The 24,976-nt window shown below is 37.1% G+C and overlaps 1 long non-coding RNA gene across 1 annotated transcript; it reads right to left on the bottom strand.

Moving 5' to 3' along the window:
* Positions 1-14,542: 14,542 nt before the first annotated feature.
* Positions 14,543-23,741, bottom strand: LOC145979391 (uncharacterized). Its single transcript, XR_014440779.1, has 4 exons — positions 23,647-23,741; positions 19,784-19,870; positions 19,419-19,499; positions 14,543-14,666 (listed from the first exon to the last, which is right to left on the bottom strand). It is a non-coding gene; the product is annotated as an uncharacterized LOC145979391 (long non-coding RNA).
* Between the last annotated feature and the right edge of the window lie 1,235 nt (positions 23,742-24,976).

Here is a 24,976-nt window from a genome sequence, read left to right on the forward strand (position 1 = left end):
CAGCTTCTTCTAAACTTTGAAAATTATCCAATGTGGCCAAATCAGTATATTTCTGAAGCAATAATTTGAGTTCAGAATCAATTTTAAGAAGAGGGTCCATGCATTGTGATTGCAAATTTGTAATTTCTAGTTGAAGACTGGCATTGAGTGTGGTTTGTAAAGCTTGTAAATCACTTCTTAATTTCTTGACTCTGACATCAAGCATCAGAATCTCATCACTGTGATCTTCATGCCTTGTATGGCCAAATATATCATTAGGCATTTTGTTTTAGTGGTTATTTATTATTGAATATCTAATTCTTAATTCTATAAAAAAAGGTATAAGCTTGTCATAGGATCCCGGGACCTCAATATATAAGCAGTCACCAGCAGAAACAGTATATACAGTGCCAGAAACCATGTTTGAGTGCTTAATTCTATAAATATTTCTCCCTATTGAAATCTTGACATTACCCTCAGGAGTTGTAATAAATTGCAATTGACCACCTACAGGTAATTGGTAATGATTTAAATTATTGTTAAATATGTACAATGTTTTACCCGTTTCATCATCAACATCTGTAAGTATGCTGTTCAGGTGAATAATTAACAAAGCACTTAGTTTAGATATTATATCAGAAGAGGGTTGTGGTGTTGGCAGGTCCATAATAGCCTGTTTTTTGAACCCAAATAAGTTCATAGGCATGTTTATTTATTTCAAATCATGCTCTGTGATTGGGCATTGATTACCATTTTTCAAGTCACAATGACCCCATGGTAGAGTATGTATGCCACATGACAAAATACATCTCTTATCATCATGTGGGTCCAGAGCCACTTTTCTTACAATATTTGTAGTCAACAAGTGATCCACACTCTGAATTCTATTTTCTGATGTTCTGATTGTGCTACATGATTTGAGGCAATTTTTGTAATCTTCAAATTCAAGCTCTTTGTCAACAATTACTCTGCCAATGCCCTTGGCTTTTTTTGCAACAGCACTACTACATGTTTCAAAGCTGTACATCTTGGCCCTTAACCCAGCAAATGCCGCAATAACATCACCAAGTGTCTCATCTTTTAACTTGCCAGGCACCTTTTTGTTGTGGTGTTGAATTTTTGAATGTTCACTGGTATCAAAATATTTAAACAATTCAGGCTGTGCTATATCTTGACAAACATCTTCTGTTTGAATATCAAGAACAAAACTATCTGTGTCCATGTACATCAATTTTACACAATCACCATAAAAAGGTTTCAGCACATTATAATAGAGCTCCAGCATGTGTAATTTGGCCAATTCCAATATTACAGCCCCTACATAAATAGGCTTATCAAACTTAATCTTTGTTTTTTTCATATTAAAAAGTGCCATATTTTCATCATAAATTCTTCTGTAGTTGAAATTAGGCTTTGCAATCAATTTTTTGCTCCGGCTGGGGTCAGTAATTATTTTAACATCAATATGTTTTCTGACATTTTCTATTGTTTTGCCATACACAGAATTAACCATCAATTTAAACAAAGTTTTATCAAATTGGCTCATTGCAGATGTTCGAAGCTCTGTGTTTGTATCAATATATGGCTTCAACCATCTTGAGTGCCTGAACCTCAAAACTTTTCCAACTTTGCTCACTTGAACACCATGATTCATCAGGAACTGGAGGTTTTTGTAATATATGACATGACCCTGTTTTGGCTCCAGAGTCATCATCAATTTCTTTTGTTTCGAGCCAGGTGAGCACTTAACCTCAGGAATTGGGGCAGATCAGAAAATGTGTTGTGTAAATTATCAGGAATTGTCAGATCAACCTCTAAGAACAGGCCATAGTTACTGTCATCAAAATCCCTAAGATCTTCAATATTGAAATCTTCAACCCACTCAAGCCCTGCATATGGCAGTATATCCATCATAGCATAACCATAGAGGCTGTTGGCATCCACATACAGTATATAATTTGATGGCAGTGCTGGATCATAATCAGGAATATATTTGTTATTTGCTCTGGCATATCTCTGAGAGCATTGCACTATGCCCCCTCTTATACATTGCTCCATAAACAGATACATATCCTGATCTTGGATCAGATCCAATTGCATTTTAGTGTTCAAAAACATTGCAGACCATGCTAGGCCTGGCGCACTGTAAAAATACATTGGATCCAGCTTATAATTTTTCATGGAAGATTTTCTAAATGCCTGAAGTATATCAGCTAAGAGAGTGACATCAAGTTTTAAATATGCCTTGTGATAATCACCAAATATCTGGCATTTTAAATTGTTCCACATCAACTGGGCATGGTGATAATCTTCATCAGTGATTCCAGATGCTCTGATTTTGCTGTAAAACTCTTGTTGTGGTGGCAGAGAACACTCATCAAATTTAGAAAAATCTGTAACATAATCATATGGATATACACCCTTCCGCCTAATTAATTTCAGGTCCTGATTTGGAAACAAAGCACATGTGATTTTGAATTGATCATCAGATAATTGAGTGGCCAGTGTAGCCAGGCTAGCCGATAAAATTCTGTAGGAATCAAGAAATCTTAAGTGAATAGAAACACCATTAACTTTAATTATTTTGCTAATAGCAATATATTTTTCATTATTTTCAGCTAAAATATTTAAATTCTGCTTGTCAAACCCCTCGTACCTGATCAGATGATGGAAATCATAATTGGATGCTCCATGGCAAAATATGGGGACAAATTTTGGTCTCTGGATCTTAATATTACAGCTATTACACAGGGCCATTAAAAATTTACCATCTGTATGGGAATGGTGATGTACCTTGATATTTGTATCTGAAAATTCAGAATCACATACCGGGCATTTTTCTGCATTGTTGAAATCTTCATTCTGTTTCTCTGTTAAAGGCAACATGGGTTTTGATTTTAATAAGACATTAGATGCTATGTCATGGCACTCATTTTCTATTCTATGTGCAAATTCTTTGATGGCATCTGCTCCCATGTATAAATATTCTGTACTAACAACCCCATCCTGTACAACCACATAATAAAAACTAGAAGGTTCATGTAACTGGTATGGTGTAATTGAAGGTTCATCAGGATCTGGGCTGCAGAATGCAAGGGGTTTGAGGTTTGATTCAAAATCACAGACTATATATGCTGGGTGTTCCAACAAGGCTTCAAATTTTTTGAATTTGGCATTTTCACTTGGATTAGGTATCACCATATGAACAGGTTTATAGTTGCCACAGTATTTCAGATGCTCAATTAACTTGTTTTTAGCAATTTCTGTGTTACATTCACAAACACCATTTATTATATTTTGACCATCAAATACAGTTAAACATCTTCTGCACAACTTAAATATTCTATTAGATTTGTCTAGTTGTGTTCTGATTAAAGCTTCAAGATTATGTATCAGAGTGTAATGATATGTGTCATCCCCTTCAATTAAGAGCAGATCAATCGGAACAGCAGAATCATCATCAAGTGTACTGATTCTGAGAGGTGCTATCAAGCAATTGCCACGGCCAGTAGAACAAATAAAAACATTAATAGATAATTGTTTATCATTGATATCCCTGGCCTTTTTTTCAAATTTATCAATATTCTGAACAGACATTGGATATTCTAAACCCTCCATTGCTTCATCAAAATCATGTTCATGTTGTTTATAATAACTTATTCTCTCAGGATGCCTTGAAACTGGAAACAAAGCAGCTAAAATACACCACAGAAAGCATTTCTCATCATTATTTTCTATGTTAACCACGGCTCTTTTGTTTTTAATATTGGCAGGTAATGGCAGATATGTTGATCCTTGTAATGGGCTGAATTCAGAAATATTAACATAGAGCTTGTGTGGAGATCCGCATAGGCTCCATCCTGACTCTTTTCCAGCAAATTCAGAGTGTTTATTATTCAATTGATCTATCAAACTGCTTATTATTTTGTCTAAATTTGCATTTGAATATACCGGTACAGTTTCTGTTATGTGGGGCTGTGTAAATTTTGTGCCATTTGGTTTCTTATATTGTGCAAACAATTTGAGGGACAGCTTATAAGAGCCATTTTGTGCATTTAGAATTGCCTGCACATCAGGATTTATACTGTTCAAAAAATTCTTAATACCACATTTTTGCTCTGATACAAACCGGTAATCCCTAAGTTGGCCAGCAAAACTGCTATGGATGGGTTCATAGCGTGGCTGCTTTGCTGCTCTAGCATTAACAGGTGTTTCATGCTTCCTTTTCAGACCAGATGTAGATGGTTGTGGGGGCAATGTTGATGACTGTGCAGAACAAGTACCCTTATGTTTATATGTGAAATATTCCATGCTATATTTTCTATGGCATTTAGGGCATATTTTTGTGGGTGTTCTATATTTGTCTGGATTACAATTCCTTTGGTGTTTAGCCCAATTGGGGCTGGATATATTCTTATTGCATTGATTACAATGTTTTTGATTTGGCATTTTTGTTGTTGGTTTATTATATATATTTCTTGGGATTCAAATCAAAATTCTATGCTTAATAAAAAATATCAGTTGGGTTCAGCAGTGTGCTTTGTATACTTAGTGTGTGTGTTAATATTTTTGGCTTTGGTATTTATATAAAATTTCTTGAAGTTCAAATCAAAACTCTATACTTAATAAACCTAAGACAGGTTGTATAAAGCTGATAGCCTACATGCACAAAAATAGAATAAGTACAGATGCACTGGGGCAGATATAAACCCTTTGTTCAATATATTACAAATATGTTTGATATGAATAATAAAAAATTCTGTATATTAAATCAAATAGATTTGTAATTCAATTTATACAAATCTGCTATATTTTTGTGTTTAAAAAGTATGAGAAGCACTGCAACAACACACCCTTACTCTTCAACAACTCTCACAATACTGGCTGATATGCAATGCAAAATCTCTTTATATAGCCTAAGCACGGACCGCATTGAAAACATCTGAAACAATAAGCCAATCAGAATATAACACATCATCACATTATGTCATAACCAACCAATCAGAAAACAACACATCCCTAATAATTTATTGCATAATATTGGGTAATAATTTGTTGCAAAACATGATGCAATAGAAATAAACCAGAAATAGGCCACAAGTGGGCCGGAAGTGGACCGGAAGTGGGCAGAAATGGCCGGAAATAGACCGGAAGTGGACCGGAAGTGGGCAGAAATGGCCAGAAATGGCCGGAAATAGACCGGAAGTGGACCGGAAGTGGACCGGAAGTAAATATGTGTGGGTATGTGTGGGTGTGGGTGGGTGTGGGTGGGTGTGGGTGTGTATGTGGGTGGGTGTGGGTGGCTCTTATGAGCATCTTGGCTTAGTTTTAAGTGTGGCCAAAAAAAATATCAAGAGGGGCATATTTTTAACAAATTTATGGACAACAATCTGGCAGATGTGCCTTTGATAAGTGTAGGGAAATCAATCTGAGGGGGGTCATACTTTCACGGGAAATTCCCGAGGGCATTTTTACAAAAATCTTGGATTAGACAGGGTGCCACACTTGAGCAAAAAACTCATATGGGCATGTTGAGCTAGTTTTAAGTGTAGCTAAATCTGCCAGAGGGGGGCTCATACTTTCTCGGGTTTATAATATCATATTTTATACTACTTATGGTATTTCACATCTTAATATCTTTTTTAAGGTTTTGTAATGAATAAAATGTTGTTTGTATGATTCAATTTTTCATACACATTTCTAAACGAGTTATTCTATTATTTTTTCCTAGGGGCTCATATTGCCAGCACAAAACTTTTTTTTCCACAAAATGACTTGTTTTGTATTTTATTTTCTTTCATATCCTTAAAGTTACTCAAATTGATTTATATTTTAACAATAGTTTTATGAAATGTTGTAGTTAAAGTTATCATAAGAATCTGAACAAAAAAGAAAAATCAAATTTTAAAAAATACAAAACAAAATGGGGGCTCATGATACCACCTTTACCTCTATGTATAACTACTGACGTTTTCCATGCCTATGTAGTTGGTATTATGGAAATAAACCATTATTATTATTATTATTATTATTATATATACGAATCTCAATTTTCAGATATCCCTTTTTCTTACTCTATGCTCTTTTCTGGACCGACACACTCCATTTCTATTCTCCTTCTTGGTCGTTGACATGCCATTGCAATCTGGTTCTTATATTGAGAACGTTTCGCTTTCGAAAGTCGCACGAGTTTTAGGGAGATTTCACACCGCAGCGACACGTATCGCTTGGAAGCGAACCCTCAGCACAGTGTTCTCAGAAATCAATTGAGCGTTTCGACCCGATGAGATACGATAAGTTACATGTATCGCTTGTCGCTCGGACTGGGCCGTTTTCTCAATACCGTACATCGTGTCGCTTCAGTTTGTTGTTGTCCATGCGTAGAGGTAGAAGGCAAACCGGCGGCCTTACATTTTTGAACCTCTAATTTGTTGATGTAAGGAAATAAAGTATCAACGTGTATAATGTTTCAAGATTTAAACACAACGTTCTTTTGGCTTTAGCAAGGTTGTTGGTGAAGTTTTCGGCTGTTGTTGTGTTTTGACCATTTAGGACGCGACTTCTTTGGATTGAAACTGACAACGCTTGTAGAGAAGTCAGTACAAGGTATATCGGTCAATGTGGCAGGGTTCTTTAGTGCAGCGTCTCTCAACACTCTGGTGTTAACTAACTAAATCTCTGGCCTTCTTAAACCCGAAGGTTCATGGCTGCAGCAACACAAGTCTTCCATCTGTCCCTATTCTGGGCAAGATCATCAAATCTTTTCCATGCTTACCGATTTCCTTTAGGTCCATCTCAACGTTATCCCTCCATCTTCATCTTGGCCTTTCTACAGGTCTTTTACCATCAAGTTTCCCAACAAGAATCCTGTAAACTCGTCCTTCCTCTCCCATTCGTGCCACATTCCATTAGATTATTGCAATATATTGCAGCTCCAGTGTTACCAGTTGCGGACTTTGATGCGTATGTATATGCTATGCAAAAATCTTCATGCACTACAGTGTGTACATATTCCTTGAATATGTTATTCACCATACTTGGCATTGACATTCGTGTATCTTTATCTGGATATGGAGGAAAGTGAACGGGAAGTATTGTTCCTAATTTAAAATAGTCTGTCGTAAAGCACGGAGACGTTGAAAATCTAATAGCTTTCGGTATGAAATCCTTAATCGACTTGTATGCTGTGAATAAGATTGGAAGATTTAATTTATATTTAGCTGTACGGTTTGATGACATTAAGGCTTGTAAAAATGATAATTTTGGTATTATCGGACTGGATATGGAAGACATCTTTTTCATTATGAATTTTCTCGCAAGATATTGTGCCCGTAGATGAAATGGTGGTTCTCCTACTTCAACAAACGTAGCCTGTTTCGGTGTTCCTTTCCATAGACCAAATATTCTGCATAAACTATGATATTGTATTGAAGATATTTTCCCAAATGCCCAATTTAGATTATTGCTAATCAAGAAAGAGCCATATTCTAATCTTGAGTTTAGCATTTGCTTGTGAACAATGTGGAGTAGTCTAGGATCTGCTCCCCACTTTTTCTTGACTGTAAGACATTTTATAATGTTAAACGCCTTAAGCGCCTTTTCTTCCATGTAATCTACTTGGGCTTTCCATTTCAATTTATCATCCAACATAATACCAAGAAATTTGTGTGTCCTAGTTTGTTGTATGTGTGATCCATTAATGTCTAACAGAACTGGAGTTTGTAATCTTTTTCTATGGAACACAATTACAGATGATTTTTCTACGTTAATGTTTATGCCATTGTTACCACACCATGTGCATAATTCGTGTAAAGCCAGTTGTGTTTTCTCTATACCATCAGATAGATTCTTGCTGCTTTTGTATATAACAATATCATCTGCATATTGCAATAATCTAGCATACTTCAATACTTGTTTACCAAGATCATAAGTATACAAATTAAATAATGTTGGACTTAACACCGCACTTTGCGGAAGTCCTTGACTAGTTGTGCGAGCATTCGAAAGTTGATGACCGTAACGAACATAGAGTTTTCTCTGTAGTAATAATCCAACTATACTTTTAATAAATTGCTTAGTAAGATTGAGATTTTTTAGTTTTTTAACAAGCAAATCTATAAGGACTGCATCATATGCACTAGAAAGATCCAGAAAAATAACTATACAAAATTCGCGACGAACAATTGACAACCATATGTCTAAAATAAGTGTAGTCAAAACGTCTATTGTCCCCATTCCTTTTCTGAATCCCATTTGATATTTTGGTAATATATTGTTATATTCAATCCACCAAGTAATTCTATTAAGTATAAGATGTTAATAAATTTTTGATAAGAATGATGCTAGTGCTATTGGCCGATAATTTTTAGAACATTCTGGTGTTTTTCCTGGTTTAAGGATTCGACATCTATATCTCTCTCTCCCCTCTACAGTCCACACACACACACGAGAGAGAGAGAGAGAGAGAGAGAGAGAGAGAGAGAGAGAGAGAGAGAGAGAGAGAGAGAGATATGGCCTATTAAGTCGATAACTCAAAATATCTTACAAACGAAGCGTTTCAAGAGAGATGTTTCAAATGAAAGTTAATTGCCTTAAACTTTTTACTTGTCAAATATGAAAATACACTTTGAATGAAAAGATGGTTTCTACAAAAGTTGTTTATTTTTGTAAGAGCAATAAAAAAATTAAGTTTCAATTTTGAAGAAAATTGAGTGACCTTCAAAATGGCCAACTACTAAAACATATATAATTACATTCTCTTTCGAAAACGCTTCATTCCAAGATTTTTTTATCAACTTAAATGCTACACCCTGTACACACACACACGCACAACACATACATGCATGCATGTGAGGAAGGAAGCATTCTGTTCAGTTCTAAGCCGGCCAGAGATCGGCAAATACCTCTGGGAATGTAGAAGAAGCAGAAAAGATCAGAAAGAAGAGTTCCAATCTGAAGGGAAGCAGGAGAATATCACGTTGTCTGTCCATACTGGCTCCCGCTGGGAGGTTGGGACCTTCGGACAGTAAGTCTGATAATCGGCTTTAACTAGAGTGAACCTTCAGGATCTATTTCTTGCCTTGCTCATACTGGATACGGCCATGTGGTTGGTACCTTCGGACCTTTGGTCAGAGGCTCTGTCCGAAAGGTACGAAGTACAGACTTGAAGTATATGGTCTTGTCGGAAGTGACGTCACCAAGTACGGTTCGAAAGCTCCAAGGACAGAAGTACACAAGTGCACAGCTTGCTGCGCAGATTGTTGCTGACTAGGTCACTTGATTTCCGCAGTCGTTGTTCATTTGATAGCCAGCAACACACGTTAAGTATGTGGAAGAACATTTGAAAATGCTATGTGATTTCTATGGTGAAAAGAAGTGTTTAAAACGCGGGGAAAACAACGTGTCCTTAGTTCTATCTACTGATCGTATTTGGCGCTACAGTCGAAGTGAAATTCGAAAGACTTTCACATCCAGTCCATGATTTCAAGACCGCAATGCAAGACCATACTCGGAGGATGCTCGCTTCAAGTACGGTTTTGAACCTTTCGGACACGGCCTGATACTCGCTATAACTTGACTGTACCCTTGGGCTCCTAAACCATATTCACCTATCCGTATTGATAACTGGCACCATTGGACATTACATCTGATTATCGGCTTCGGCTTGAACATACCCTCGGACTCATCACTCATCATACGAGTACGAGATCCACCAGTCTATGGGCCAGCCAAGATGTTGGTATAATTTGGGGGTACTAATTTTCCTTTATACACCAGTTACATGGTTATGAATGGATGCCAAAAAATAATGATTGCCATCTCAAAGTTGTAGCTAATAGAAATGGCGGCCAATCCAAGATGGCGGCTGTTGACATTTGAAAAAAAAAAGACTATATCTCTGAAACCAACGGCCCGATCACAACTAACTTTATAAAAATGAAAGTTTAATATATGTTCTATATTTAATGCTATCTTTAGTTTTTCGATAGGAGCAACCGTTAAGTAGTTAATTACGGATTAGAAAAAAAAACGTATCTTTACTATTAATTTTATATTTATCATTAATTTATTAATAATCTAGGCATCTGAGGAGAAAATGTTCCAAACAAACATTGTAGCGAGAACGCTTATATTTAATTTGACATATTACACTTGTTGTTTTTCACCTTGAAATTCATATAAACAAATGAATTATGTAGTGTGTGATAGCAATATGTCCTTAGTCCTATTTAATTACACGTATTGTAACTGATATTGACTATTGAATGGTACATTATTGTTATATTATACAATAACATTTAATAATAATAATAATTGATATATAATATTTTTGTTATTATTAATAATAATAATAATAATAATAGGCTAATAGTTATTTTTGTTGTTGTACTATTAACTAGACATTAATTTTGTTTAATTGTTACCGATGTTCATGGGTGAATGTTATTGATTGATTGAAATTAAAATTTTGTATGCGTCAGCACTTAGGCTATTTTCATCCATCATATTATATGAGGCCAAGCCCCTTGCAATGTATAAAAAATCACCATGCGTGTCTCTAAAATCTCCTTAGGGTAAAAACCGAGGCGGCACTGGAGCACTCAGCATATATATTCCTATGAGCAATACACAGGAGACCATACATACAACCTTACAAAGATAGCCTCCCCGATGGCTTAGTGTAACGTCGTCGCCTTGTGATCAAGGGGACCCAGGTTCGATACCCTGTGGAAGCACAAAGTGGTTCGGATCCCACCTTAAACTGTAGGTCCACTCCGGATTTTCCTATCTGTGCATAAAGTGTACTTAAAAAGGAAATCTCAAATCAAACAACACTACAAAAGATTGTGCTGGCCGTAGGTTCAGACGCCAGAGCCTCGTTGGCCTCCAAGACTGTAGTTGCTGAGGTGAAGTACGTGGAAATGAGGTTAACATTTGGTTATGTCAGAAGAACATCATAACATACGTGTATGCTCGTTATTAGTTATTACAGCCGAAAAGTCTGCTTTCAAGAAAGTAAAAATCTGTAAAAACAGAAGACGGACCAGAGAAGTTATATGTGAGGGTAATTCATTCATCAAAAGAGAAGAGACAAGTGACAAAGGTCCCTTCAGTCTATAAGCAAGCAGTTACCGTACATAAGCAAGCAACAGACCGAGATGACACAATGCACACCAATGAGAAGGTTGCCCAGCATGAGTACCATGCACACATCACTTGCAGCTTGTTGTGTTGCTTCGGTTCGAAAGGTTGCATTGATTTCTGAAGATTTGCTTCGAAGAGACACGTGTCACTTCGGTCTGATAGCGATTTCAGGCCGAAGCGACAAGTGATAGAGGGGGTTCACATTGAAGTGAAAACCAACACTGGACATAAGAATCTTTAACTGCGCATGCACAAGCAACGGATCAAGGCAACACGATGCATGGCATTGAGAAAATGGCCCAGTCTGATGGCCGTGTGCACGAACGAAGATCAAATTTTAAACTCGGGTCGGGAAAGGATCACAGGAAGATTCCATTGCACAAAGACGGTTCAACACTTGATCGCGATCTAGGAACATCGAAACGAGTTTATCTTCTGATCGGCCATTCACCACCGTTTTGGTGTGTGATCCTGGTTCACGATACTGACGCTTCGACTGTTGGCAGTTTTTTTTAATATAAGAAGAGCGGAAAGTGATATATAGGGCGTGCAAACGCTAGAGATATTGGATGTACAATGCTGATAATTCGAGAACTGTGTAAACTAAAAACTGGCACAATAATAATAATAATTTCTGGTTCTGTGGTGCAAGGTCGTAATGTTTCTAAATACTGTACTTTCCATCCCAGAACACAAAACATATATAAATGTCATATATTACGTGCAAGTGCAAGGTAAATTATAACAGAGCAATGCTACGATATTGCTACATGGTGATGGAAATATGATGGTATAAATTTACGAAAATACATGTTACTGGTCTTTTACACGACACGACAATATAAATATATTAGAATTAAGAAATGAAAAATTCAAATACTTACCACAGTACACCACCACCACCACCACCACTACTACTACTACTACTAATAATAATAATATATCTTTATTGAGCAGGCAGGGTTCAGTGTTCGAGGTTCAGTGTACGCTGTTATCTCAAAATCGAATGCATTTCGTAAGACATTAAAGTCCCGTAGAAGAAGGTTCCATGCTTCCTCCTTATCCTTTTGTCTTGTGCCGTCAGTTCTTTTTTAATATTATTATTTATTTACACTCTACTACATCCTTGTACTTGTCGATAAGGTTGATCAGTACATTTCTCAAATTCAGATAAGTTTGCGGCAAGGGCGCCGACTTTCCAAAATTTCTGTGGGTGCATATCAATGGCGGATAGATCTGTAATGATCAAGTATTGTATACTTTAAACAACTTACATGCACAATGATTGCAAGAGGCATTGATATTATCAACACGTTACTAAAAGAAAATACCACATTCATACAAATTAAAATGAAAAAATCTGCATAAATGCAAATCCTTTTAATTATAGATATTGCAGAAAGAACTATGCAAGGATTTTGTTGTGAACAGAAACTACAAAATGACTAACTTTATGTACCAAATAATAATAATAATAATAATAATCATGACATGTTAACTTTCAATATAAAACACATTCCTTCTTACGTCATTTGCACTTCTGAATTTGTTCGTAATTTTGGTAATGTCAATATTTTTAGTCATTTCTTTATGAACATGCAAAATTGCCAAATCATTCAATATTATTTGGGTTATTGTTGACTGCAAAATCGTTTTCAATCGTCTAAGTGCTGAAAATGACCGCTCAGAGGTACAAGAAGTAACAGGTATGGTTAAAATCACCCGTACAAACTTCACAAATTCTGTGATCATTTCACGCATGGGACCACTGTTTTCTCTACTTGAAATATTTGTAATGTCTGACAAGTTGGCCACTTTTTCTTTGTTCGTTCTGCACACATCTAGAAACATGTCCCTGTGCAATGTTAGCTTGTCTTTATCAAATTCTGTCCCATCTCAATGTTTTAATTGCTTATTATTTTTTGATAATGGCAAGTGAGAAATATTTATTTTATTTCGTTTTTATCAAACTAAAAATCTTGTGGGTGCGCCGCACCCACAAGATTATTTATGTGGGTGCTCGAGCCCCGGAGCACCCACGTAGTCGGTGCGCATGGTTTGCGGCCCTAATTACTTTCTTCTCCTACGTGTTGATACTTTAACACATCACACTACATTATGCGGTTCTTGTTTTAGCCAACCAATCAGGTATAGCCTTACAAATTAATCTCGGATCAGTTGAACGGAATCTCGTGATCGTGGATTTTCGTTGGTGCAATGCAAATCTTTAAACCAAGTTCAATTAAAGTGGATTTAAATTGATCTCGTTCATCTGAACTTCGAAAAATCGGCGTTGGTGCACGGGGCCATGAGTGTCACGCAAGCGACAAGTGCAGCTTTGTGTGTCGATTTGGTTCGAAAAGTTGCATTGATTACTAAGATTTCTCTTCTAAGTGACACGGGCCCCTTCAGTAGCTACAAGGGAGAACAGTAGTTTCTTAGCTTAAATTGAAGTTACTTCTGCATAACATAATAAGTATATTGTTGCTATATTGATAAGTGGTCTCTCCTCAGAAAAGAAATCTTACGGGAAACATAATGCGCCTCACAAGCTGCTGCCGCTAACCATTGCACCAAATTACCACTTGGAGATTGTAGTGGCTGGTAGACTGGATTCTCTAGGTTATGTGATTTTACAACTTTTGTATACGAGATATGCATGTTTTGCCATGATTTGTTCTGTCTAACAATCATCCATTGCGATGAGTTTTTTTAAAATGAAGAAAGAAAGGTTCAAGCAGTTTTACCTCGTTTTTAACATATTTCTAAAATTTCCTGGTCATATAAATCCAAGCTCTATTGTAAGTTATGAAACTTGTGGACAGTTTTAAATTGAATAATGTTGTAAAGTATTTTCAAACCGATGAATACTCCACGCAACAACGTGAACAAGGGGGGCGTTATATCACACTTTGTTCTACAGATAATTTCTTCTTTTTAACACTGCCACATACTTCATTCGTAAGTCGTGTTACCTTTATGTGGCTACTAAAAATACTAAAGAAAATCATTCACGCAGTGGCGGCGATCAGGGGGGGCGAGGGGGGCAGTTGCAACCCCCACTTTTCGCCACTTTTGCCCCTGCACTATGCTAAACCTTATATACAAATGGAAATATACTGTCTTTGCCCCCCTAGTTTTGGCACCTTGCCCCCCCCCCGGTTTTGGAACCCAATCGTCGCTACTGCATATGCCTCATGCATGGAAGGAGTTGCACAACTTTAATTACTAAATTATACCGAAAAAATAAACATTTACACTGGAAAAGTACCATTATAACATTTACTTCTAGCTTTTCCACATGCTTTTCTAATGTGGCACACCACTGCTATCGCAAGAGCCAAAATATTTAGTAAATCGTCTGAGAACACTCAGTAGCATCAGAAGAGAATGATTCACATAATTTTGTATTTCATTTGAGTCAGCACCTAAGTCAGTCAGTCTGTTACTGACGGATGTTCATGTCTGTAACCAACAGCGTGCACCTCTATTGTTCTTTTATTATGCTTTTCCATATCGAGACACTGCTTACATGGATACACCTGAAACATAGGATTGTTCTGTTAATTATGTTTTTAAACTGCTGTGCCATTAGTGTTAATATTACATGACTATTACCGGTATAATGAGACTCATTAATTTTGATTGTAAAGCCAGCTTTAGACGAAAGCATTATCCTTAGCATTTTTCTTAACATTTATGCCATGACCAAAAAGCTACCGTGTAAAGTGAGTCATATTTCATGGCACTTCTCAAGGATAGGCTCGGTCCGAATCATTTTTCGTAGCGTAACCAATCAGAAGCGACCTCTAGGTCACGAGTGCAGCTGTAATGGCAGATGTAAACAATGTATCACTTCACATTTTTATAAGGCGATAACTATTCAACCGAGAGGAATAACGATTCATATAAAACGGTATTAGGTACAAAACAATGGCGCTGCTTAAATATACAGGGTCATCCGTTTGGGATGTCAGAAAAGTAAAACGCTATTAACTAGAAACTATGAACATTTATTGGTTGTAAACGGTACAGACATGTGTAGGAGAGTCGGGAGTTTATGTCACAGCACATTAGCACTCAACATGTCCACCATCGCGCATGCGGCACAAATCATACCGGGAATCCATAGCGCGTCACGTGGCACGCAGCATTTCTGGAGTGATTTGCTGAAAGGCAGCTGTAATCATCCTCCGTAGGTCAGCAAGATTCTGTGATCTTTGTGCATACAGGATTGACTTGACGTAGCCCCATACAAAAAAATCTGGAGGGGTTAGGTCAGGGCTATTGGGAGGCCATGGGATAGGTCCACCACGGCCGCACCAGCGATCATTGAATATCAGGTTCAATCGTTCCCTCACTGTGAGAGCCCAATGCGGTGGAGCACCGTCCTGTTGATAGATAATGGTGTCCAGTATCCCGTCTTGCTGTAATTGAGGGAGCACATACTGCTCGAACATGTCAAGATAATTGACGGCGCGAACAGTCTCCTCCGCAAAAAAGAATGGTCCATAGACTTTCTCATAGGTCACTCCACACCACACATTCACTTTCGGGCTGGCTCTTTCCAGTTCGTATGAGACATGTGGATTTTCTGTTCCCCAGATAATGCAGTTATGCGTGTTTACTCGCCCACTCACATGGAATGTGGCTTCGTCCGTGAACATCCAACGTTTTAACCATTGATCGTCACCTTCCTGCCGCTCACACATCATCGTAACAAACTTGAGTCGATCGTCGTAATTTCGCTGTGTCAATGCTTACATGCGCTGCATACGGTAGGGATGCATCTTCAGATAACGCCTCACAATCCTGTGACATGTTGTGTATGGTGTATTCTGCTCCGCTGATAAGCGACTGAGTGACTTACGTGGACTCCGCATCATGGCTTGTCGAATGGCCTCTTCCTTGTTGTGATCACTCCGCCTTCCACCTGTGTGCGGCAGCTGCAATCCATTTTCCAAAAACATGTGGTACCATTTCACAATATCCCGATGTGATGGGGCATGCCTAACGTTATACTGTCGTTTGAAAGCTCGCCGGGTCTCTAGTACACTCGAAAATTTGGCATACCACACGACACACTGAGCGCGTTGTTGTGGTGTAACGACCATCTTCACTCCACTCTGTATCAACACTGAACACTGAGCGCGCGCGTACCGCCTCTATACATCCCATCTGCTGATTGCACTATGAACTACTGCTGCGTTGTCTCGCGGAAGTCATTGTTGCAAACTCCCATCTTTGCTATGTACATTAACGCAAATTGCATCGATACATATACATTAGCATAAAAGCTACAGCGTTATACTTTTCTGACATCCCAAACGGACGACCCTGTATACTTTACAACGTTTACTGCACACGTATGGAAGAATATTTTAGTTATTTTAATTGTAAACACCGTGCACTCAGCACAGATGGTGTAATTCGACGTACCTTTCATGCTGTATATGTTATACATTGTAATCGCAAAAGCTAACCGTGTAAAGTACCAGGTGGTTATAATTAAAGTGACGGTGTTCAGAGTGGTACAGCACGGGCTGTAATGAGAGTAGCAGTCTGAAACTTCGTAGATATGCTAATGAAGCAATGCGCTCGCGAATTATGCAAAAAAAAAAAAAAAAAAAAAAAAAAAAAAAAAAAAAAAAAAAAAAAAAGTTCCAATTCTCGCCACCAGGGTAAAAAATGGCGCTGTAAGCAGTCAAAACGTGGAATTTTCCGTAACTCTGACGTCAAAGTCGGTGACATTGCCTAACCATTGTGTGAGCTCCCTGGTTGTTGTTGGTGACGCTTGTTGCTTTTTCCTTTAGTAATGTTCATGTAATTCGAATAGTGAAATTGTAGCGATATTTTATTACAAAGAGTATTGTTTTCTGCGATTTATAGTGTTTTTCCTGTAACTATACCAAGTTTTGACTGCTTACAGCGCCATTTTTTACCCTGGTGGCGAGAATTGGAACTTTTTTTTTCATAATTCGCGAGCGCATTGCTTCATTAGCATATCTACGAAGTTTCAGACTGCTACTCTCATTACAGCCCGTGCTGTACCACTCTGAACACCGTCACTTTAATTATAACCACCTGGTACTATCTGCTATAAGATTTTTGGAAGCATTTACATAGCATTTATGCCAGCAAAATAGTAGTGTAAATGGGCCTATTCTGCAACTGAAAATGTGGGTCAGTGGGGTTCGCAGTGTTGCTAACTTGTAGCTTTTTACGATGAATATTTTACAGTGTAGCTAACTCATAGCTTTTTACCATGTATATTTAACAGTATTGCCAGCTTATTGTCATTTTTACGCTGTTTCGTCACGAGAATGTTCTCTTGGCGTAACCACAACGATCGAGTTGAACAACTGCAGAGCGATACCAGGGCATGGTTTCAGCCCAGATGTAAACAAAAGGTAACACAGAGCTTTTCCGAACTGGCAACCGGTCACGCAGTGTGGAATTCTTAGGTGTCAGTTAACAGTGTTGCGAACTTTGAACGTGAACGAAGATGATCTACTAGTGTGTTTATGCAGACGCACAGACTATGACGTTACAAGGTCGTGCGTTCTGAGTTCGGAGACCTGCCGACCCAGCATTCTCCACACAATGACATAACTTATCTCCATTTGGCTTTCCCTCTGGTTTCAGACGGTTTCAGTTTCAGTTTCTGGTAAACGATTTAAGGTAGGATTAATTCATTTTGTTTAACATTTAATACACTGGTAATAATAATGATTTTCATTATCGGCTAATAATATTTGTCATGTAGAAATCTCATCGCTTTGGATAAATTCCTAAATATTAATGAGTACGAATGCACATTATCTCTGTTACTTTTTCTCTCACCAAGGCAGCAAACAACATAGCAATCTTAATCTATATCAGGACTCAGTGGACAAATATTAAAAAAAAAAAGCGAAGAACACTCTTTTTCCTACTCCCATTTGTTTATCCTATACTGACCTTTTACCCCGAGTTAAAATTAAACTTAATTGCCAATGGGAAGCTCGAGCGCTCAATCAAATTGCAAACACGACCACTTATAAATGGTATGCAGAGAAGGTATATACCGCGTTTGTTACAACCTGTCCCAGTTCCCGCGCTAGGCGATCGCTGGCTTCTCTCCGTGCTGGGGAAAGTCAAAGCGAGGCAGCCAATTAAAATACGCAACGTCGGAACAGCGCTTACGTAAGCGCCTCTCTTCTGGCTTCCATTCGCTCCTCGCTGCCCAGCAGACGATTTTTTCCTCGTTTCTCATTGGCACCGAAACTGTCGAGCGCTCCCTAGCGCGGGAAACGGACAGGTTCTACCAAACGCGGTATAGTCGTCGACCTTGGTTTCATAAACTGAAACTTCCTCGTGAAGTGATAACTTTCACACTTCGCCTACGGACGGGACACGTTTGTACAAACGAACACCTAGCAAGACTGCATCAAAATCCCTCCTCTGCCTGTGATTGTGGAGCAAAGAAACAAACGCCAAATCATCTCTTCTTCCATTGCCCGTTAAGGAACAAACACAGACACGCTCTTTTTAACAGACTACACAGAGCCATGATACCATTTCCTGTATCCATGCCCTCCCTATTATCGTCTCCTTCCCCTCGTACGATGTGGATATTATATATAGTTTTGCCCGCCAGAGTGGTATTCAATTTTGAAATTTGTGTGTATATGCAAGCTTGTGATCAGTGTTACAGTACAGTGAAGTGAAGTGTAATATTACGATATCTTTATGCCCACAACTACGACTTCGATTCAATGGGATGTTCTACATCCCTTAGATCCTTGACCAAAACGGCCATATACCCGGGGGTAAGGGTCACGAAGAAGAAGAAGAAGAGCAGCGAACAAAAACAATCAACACTCGGAAGCCACAGACAAAAAACTTTTCCTTCCGAATTCACAGTCACATGACCAATTTGATTGGCTGTTCCACAAAATCTAGCAGAGAAAGCCAGTTGCAAATGGAACATGGTCTAGACGTCAAAACCCGTCAAGCAGCCAGCCCGCAGCCACCATTCCGGCGCCAACTAGGGCATTCCTACTGGATTTCCAGTTGTGTGATTTGGTTTTTAGATTGTGGACATTACAACACTTAGTGGAAGGAATATGGGTTTACGATAGAGGGATTCGGAAGTGTGTTCTGGGCTGAGAAGACAACACATGTGGCGGATTCGTGCCACTATTTTTGCTTGCTCAGTTTCATTCACAAGAAAAAAATGTTACGGAACGTAGCTACGTAATAAAAATTAATGGTAATTAAAATAATTAAATGTGTAGATTCAGTACACTTACATTTCCCATCGTCCTCGATCTTTTGCAATGTGTCCCCTTGTTCTGGTATGGTATTTGCAGCCTCTTGTACCCCGATTTCCGCTTGGGATAGAGAAAAATAACCATTTTTTTTTATCGAAAGCTATTTATTTACAACATATATTATGTTTCTTTCAACATGTAAATAAACTTATATAAGTAATTATAAGGGCATGCTTTCAATAAAATAATCGATAAGAACAAAATATTCATGGACGTCCAGAGGACTCTTCCAGGGAGGGGGCAGACGAGACGTTCCCTCTGCCATAATAGTGACGTCCCCTGAAAACAACACTCCTTCAGTTTGAAGTTATCTTCCTCCTTAAGTAAACAATTTGTACACTTACCGTTCTGATCCTTCTGCTTCCCTTGCAATGCCTCTCTTTGTTCTGGATTGGCATTTGCAGCCTCTTGTTCCCCGTTCTCCGCTTGGGCTAGAAAAAAATAAACTATTTTTATAGAACGCTATTGGGCAAATCCATTTCAATTCAGGCAGATTTGAGAAAATCTGTCAGGGTGATGTCACAGATATCCATGAAACTGAAATATATTACTCTAGATACAAAATTATGAGACACATATTTTTTTGTTTCTCAATAAAAAAAATTTGGCCGTCTTAGGCTGCTTCAAAGTTTGGGGCCAAATTTTCACAAGTTTTGGTGCCAAAAAATGTAAACGGCTGTTTCTCAGGAACTATTAAAGATATTTGGATTCTGTTTTTTTATCTGAAAGTTTATTGAAAGCCTTTTCAAATGCATATACAACGAACTTTATATGCAGCTTTTGGGGTGTGCTATGAATGAAATTTTAAAAAATTAGCCCCCTTTTGGACCCTCAAAATCTCGAAAAAGCCACCCTAAAAAATTTTCAAAATTTCAGGGCAATTAACAGCAATACCTCAAGTTGAACATATATAAATTTCACGGGGTGTATATGCCTGGTTGTAGTTTTACACAATATTTTAATAAGCACATTGACAAGCTGAAAACTTAAACACAATCGTAATATTGAAGGTGACAAACCTTATTTCATCAGGCTATTATTGGTAAACAATATACAAATCATAAGAGTCCATAACCAAATAATTCATGTAATTGGTATATATCATGATATTGCTGATTATATTCAACATTTCTTATTTATAGAACATACTAGAAGTCATTTGTTTTTCATGTTCATTTGTTTCTTTTCGTTTGAGACAAATTGCTGTTAATTCCTTCTGAGCTTGAGTTTTGAGTCATTAGGAAGATGTTTACAAGTGGAAAAGCAGTGTTTTCTGAGAAAAGAATAAAGTGACCTGGTTTGAGAACAGGCATAAAAAATGTGTATATCAAAGCAAGAGTTGGAAGTTCAGACAACTTGAATATATGTTCACGCAGGGTCGTTACACAGTTAAGCACCTTGTTACACGGCACAATTTATCAGCAAAGCATATTAAGTGCATTCAGACTGCAGAAGAATTTCAGACTGTTGTTCAGACATATACATCAGGTGTTACACTGATTTATTCCATCTGCAGAGATTCAAACATTCCGTGATATGAAACACAAAGAGTGGGAACATGTGCAGGCAGTGCGAATGATTCATAAAAGCCATGTGTGGCATGCAGAGGGAACTGGAAATGATATTGTAGTTTCCATTGCAAGAACTGCCCAGAATGAGAAACAAGAAGTGAATGTTACTATTGGAAACAGCTCACATGTTATGCAGGCAGTATTGTAAAATTCACGACATCAAAGTGAGAACGTTTTTGGCTGTTATGTATGATGACTGCTGGTGGGTTGAAGAAGCAACTAAAGTGTACTTCGAGATGCAGGAAGTGCTGCCACATGGACTTTTCCACGGAGGGAGCAGACGAGACATTTCGCATAATAGTGTAGCCCCCTTCAAGACATATGCATTTTTATTTTACACAATATTTGTTCTAAATTTTAGATTTTTTCCTTACAATAAATTATACACCAGAACACAAACCTATGTATACTGTAGTTTTATGTAGATTTGCACAGTGTAAAGAAAACATTTTGACCTAATATTGGATCCACGGGAAAATTCACCTTTGTCCAATGGTATGTTATTACATTTGGCCAACACTTTTATTACGGTTTGCCGAATGTTGGGCCGACCACTTCGTTGTTACTTGGGAATGACCCATACATATTTAAGATGTTAATGAAATACCTCTTTCACAAGGTAACTAGTTAGAGTTACTTATTTTAAAAGTAATCATTTACAGTTACTTGTTTCAAAAAGTAACAATTTACTTATTTGAAATGTAACTAGTTGCAATTACTTAATTTTTAAAAAAATATAGTTAGTTTTAATTACTTATGTTAGAAGAGAAGTTCTAAATATGGGCGAGGATTTAAATATGGGTTTTGGAGTTATCAGCGCTCCCGGGTGCTGCAGCCTGGCAGAGGCTATTAGAACTGGTTATCTGTCAAGGACAAAGGTTGCGGCGCCAATTCGCAAGAGAAAGTGGTGGTTAGTTTCGGCCATGGACGCTGTTATAGAATTGCGACCACCAAAAACTTTTTGCAGGTATGTTTTAACTCAACGTTTTCTGAATTCTCATCTGCTTTGTATAGGTTATGATATTAGCGGTACATAAAACAAATGTGGACTTTTATAATACCGTGATTTGTTTGTGAAATATGTACCACAGAGATCGAAAATAAATTGAAGAAGAAGAAAAATAGCGTGATGGTCTAAATATGGGCTATGACATGAGGTCTAATGTTGAGATCACATTTTCAACAAATATTTGGATCTTTTTCTTAATTTCGATTTTTCCCATTCCGCGTGATTTTCAAAACAACAGATTATTCATAAATATGAATTTTATAATGTTTCAGCGATAAATGACTGCCTTTTAAAATTTTAATTGCTTTTTGTGATATTGCCACTAGTAGCCTATATTACATAATTTAGAACTACATAATTTGTATTCATGTCCAGATATTATTAGAATAATTAAATCAAGAAGACTTAGGTGGGCAGGCCATGTGGCACGAATGGGAGAGGAAAGAGGAGTTTACAGGATTCTTGTTGGGAAACCTGATGGTAAGATACCTGTAGAAAGGCCAAGACCAAGATGGAGGGACAACGTTGAGCTAAACCTAAAGGAAATCGGTAGGGATCGAAAAGAATATATAGATCTTGCTCAAGATAGGGACAGATGGAAGGCCTGTGTTGCTGCAGCCATGAACCTTCGGGTTTAAGAAGGCTAGATAGTTAGTTAGTTAGCCTATATTTAGACCACAATTTTGAAATACATCATTTTACCATTTTTTGGAAATTGCTTTTCTTAAAAATAATGGAGACTTTCTATACTTTAGCATGCTATTACATTTAAGTATAAATTTCATGGATATGCATTTTAAAGGCAGAGGCTTGATATATTATTTTTTTCCCTCCGAAAATGACAAAATAAAATATTTAGACCTTTTCCTCTAATACTAATTAATTACAATTGTCTCGTTACTTGAGACAGTAAATGTTAGTGTCTCGAGAAAAAAAACAGAAAAGAAATCTGATTTGTTTGCAGCAACAAAACAGATTTGGTTATGCTTTTTGCAACCAAAAGACGAATACTTAATTTAGTAATTTTAACAAAATATTTTAGTAACTTTTAATAAATGTGCATGATTACTAAAATAATTTGGGTGAACAAATATTAGTTTGTCGGCCATTTAAACAAAGATTTGGTTACCAGAAACAATTTGTTTGTTATTCCAAACAATTTTTATCTCTGTTGATGAATTTAAATGTTTTCACCCTTTAGTGTATTCGGGGGCAAATCCCCTTACCTAAAATCTTTATCTCTGTTAAAAATGGGGTCTAGAAAGCCCCTTGAGAAATGTTAAAAGAGCAGGTTGTAATATTTAGTATATTTGTTGAGAAAAAATAGACTTAGGTAAAAGGTTTCTTTTTTTCTTATAGTATTAATCATTACACGGAGAAACGTTGGGGATAACACCCCCAAAAAAGTTTCTGTTGACCAAACATTTGTTGAAATAAGCGAGAAATTCATGCTCAGAAGAATCAAATCATTTTAGCAATTGTGCATATTTTTTAGTTACCAAATAATTTGGTCAAAATTGCTAATTTTATTAAACGTTAGCAATTGCATTGTTTATTCTACCGAAAAGTTTAACGAAAGATATTTTCCTAATTCAAATAAATCAGATTTTTTTCTATGTACACTTACCATTTGTTTTCGACTTCTTTTTTTTCATCCACCGATGCTCCCACGGTCGGCGTCGAAGTCTCTTTATATCTTCCATTTCCTTCTATCGCGTCACCTATTTATAAAAAATATAGAACCTTTTAGCGCATCATCTGCTCTCTAAAATTACGCCGTTATCGTCCAAAATAAAGTTTAATTGTTAAAGTTCACGTCTTATCTGTGCCTCTGCAACTTTTCATACGTGCCACGGATTTGGGGGGTCCGGACCCCTTCGAAAGACTAAGTTTTTAAATTGAAGTAATAAAAATGATAAAATAACTAAAATTAAATATGAAAAATTACTTGTTTAAACGAGGGTTATTTATTTTCGCCGAACGTAGGGAAGGTAAGGATTATATTGGGATCATGAGACTTTGAATGACAGTACAGTGGGATCCATGAGTATTATCGTGCGAATTGTCCATGACTATTTTCATTAAAATTTCTCTTACATCCTATATGTTTTTAAGCGATGGATTTTTATGTATGATGTTGCAGAAGTTGTCAACAGCTTGTTTTGAGTTTTCTTTTAATTCTTGAAGCTCTTATTAGGTCAAATAAAGTGCGTGAACATAGTGATGGACAATTTGCAGGGTAATACTCATGGATCCCACTGTACCAAAGAAGATTTATTCAAAAATTTTCACTACTTATAATAATATGCATAAAATAATACCAGGAACTTTATTCTTCGTCAACTGGATTTAACATCCTTCTTTGATATTCCATAAATATTCAATTCTTTATCTATTTTATATTTAGTTCTTTGCCAGGACAGTTCTTTTTTTTACAAATTCTATTGTTCTTAATTTTCTAATAAAAAACTTTATTTTATAAGCGAATGTACTTTCTTATTAAATAAGAGAAAGTGTTTATCTTGTACATATGCATAGATATATAGAGAGTAAAATTTATGTTGCAGGCTCTAGACGGGGTAAGCTATTAATACACTCACGAAACGTGCTTACATATCCACGTACAGTGGATTGCTCGGCAAATTGTCCATGGATGTTTTCATTAATTTTTCATCTCACACGTTTTTAAGAAATAAGTTTTTATGTTTGCTGGTGCTGAGGCTGTCAGCAACTCGTTTGGTGGTTTCTTTCAATCCTTGAAGCTCTCGATGGGTGAAATAAAGAGAGGAAACATGGCGATGGACAATTTGCTTGGTAATATTTACGCATCGCACTGTATATGTTTATTTTATTCAATTAATTTTCTGTGAGCAGACTGTTACCATACATGTTGGAATTCGTAGATCATCGAAAGAAAATAATTAATCGAACAGAATAAAAAGGTACAATAATATGCA

This window comes from Lepisma saccharinum, chromosome 26 (genome assembly GCF_977018435.1).
Source record: "Lepisma saccharinum chromosome 26, izLepSacc3.1, whole genome shotgun sequence".
Lineage (NCBI taxonomy): Eukaryota > Metazoa > Arthropoda > Insecta > Zygentoma > Lepismatidae > Lepisma > Lepisma saccharinum.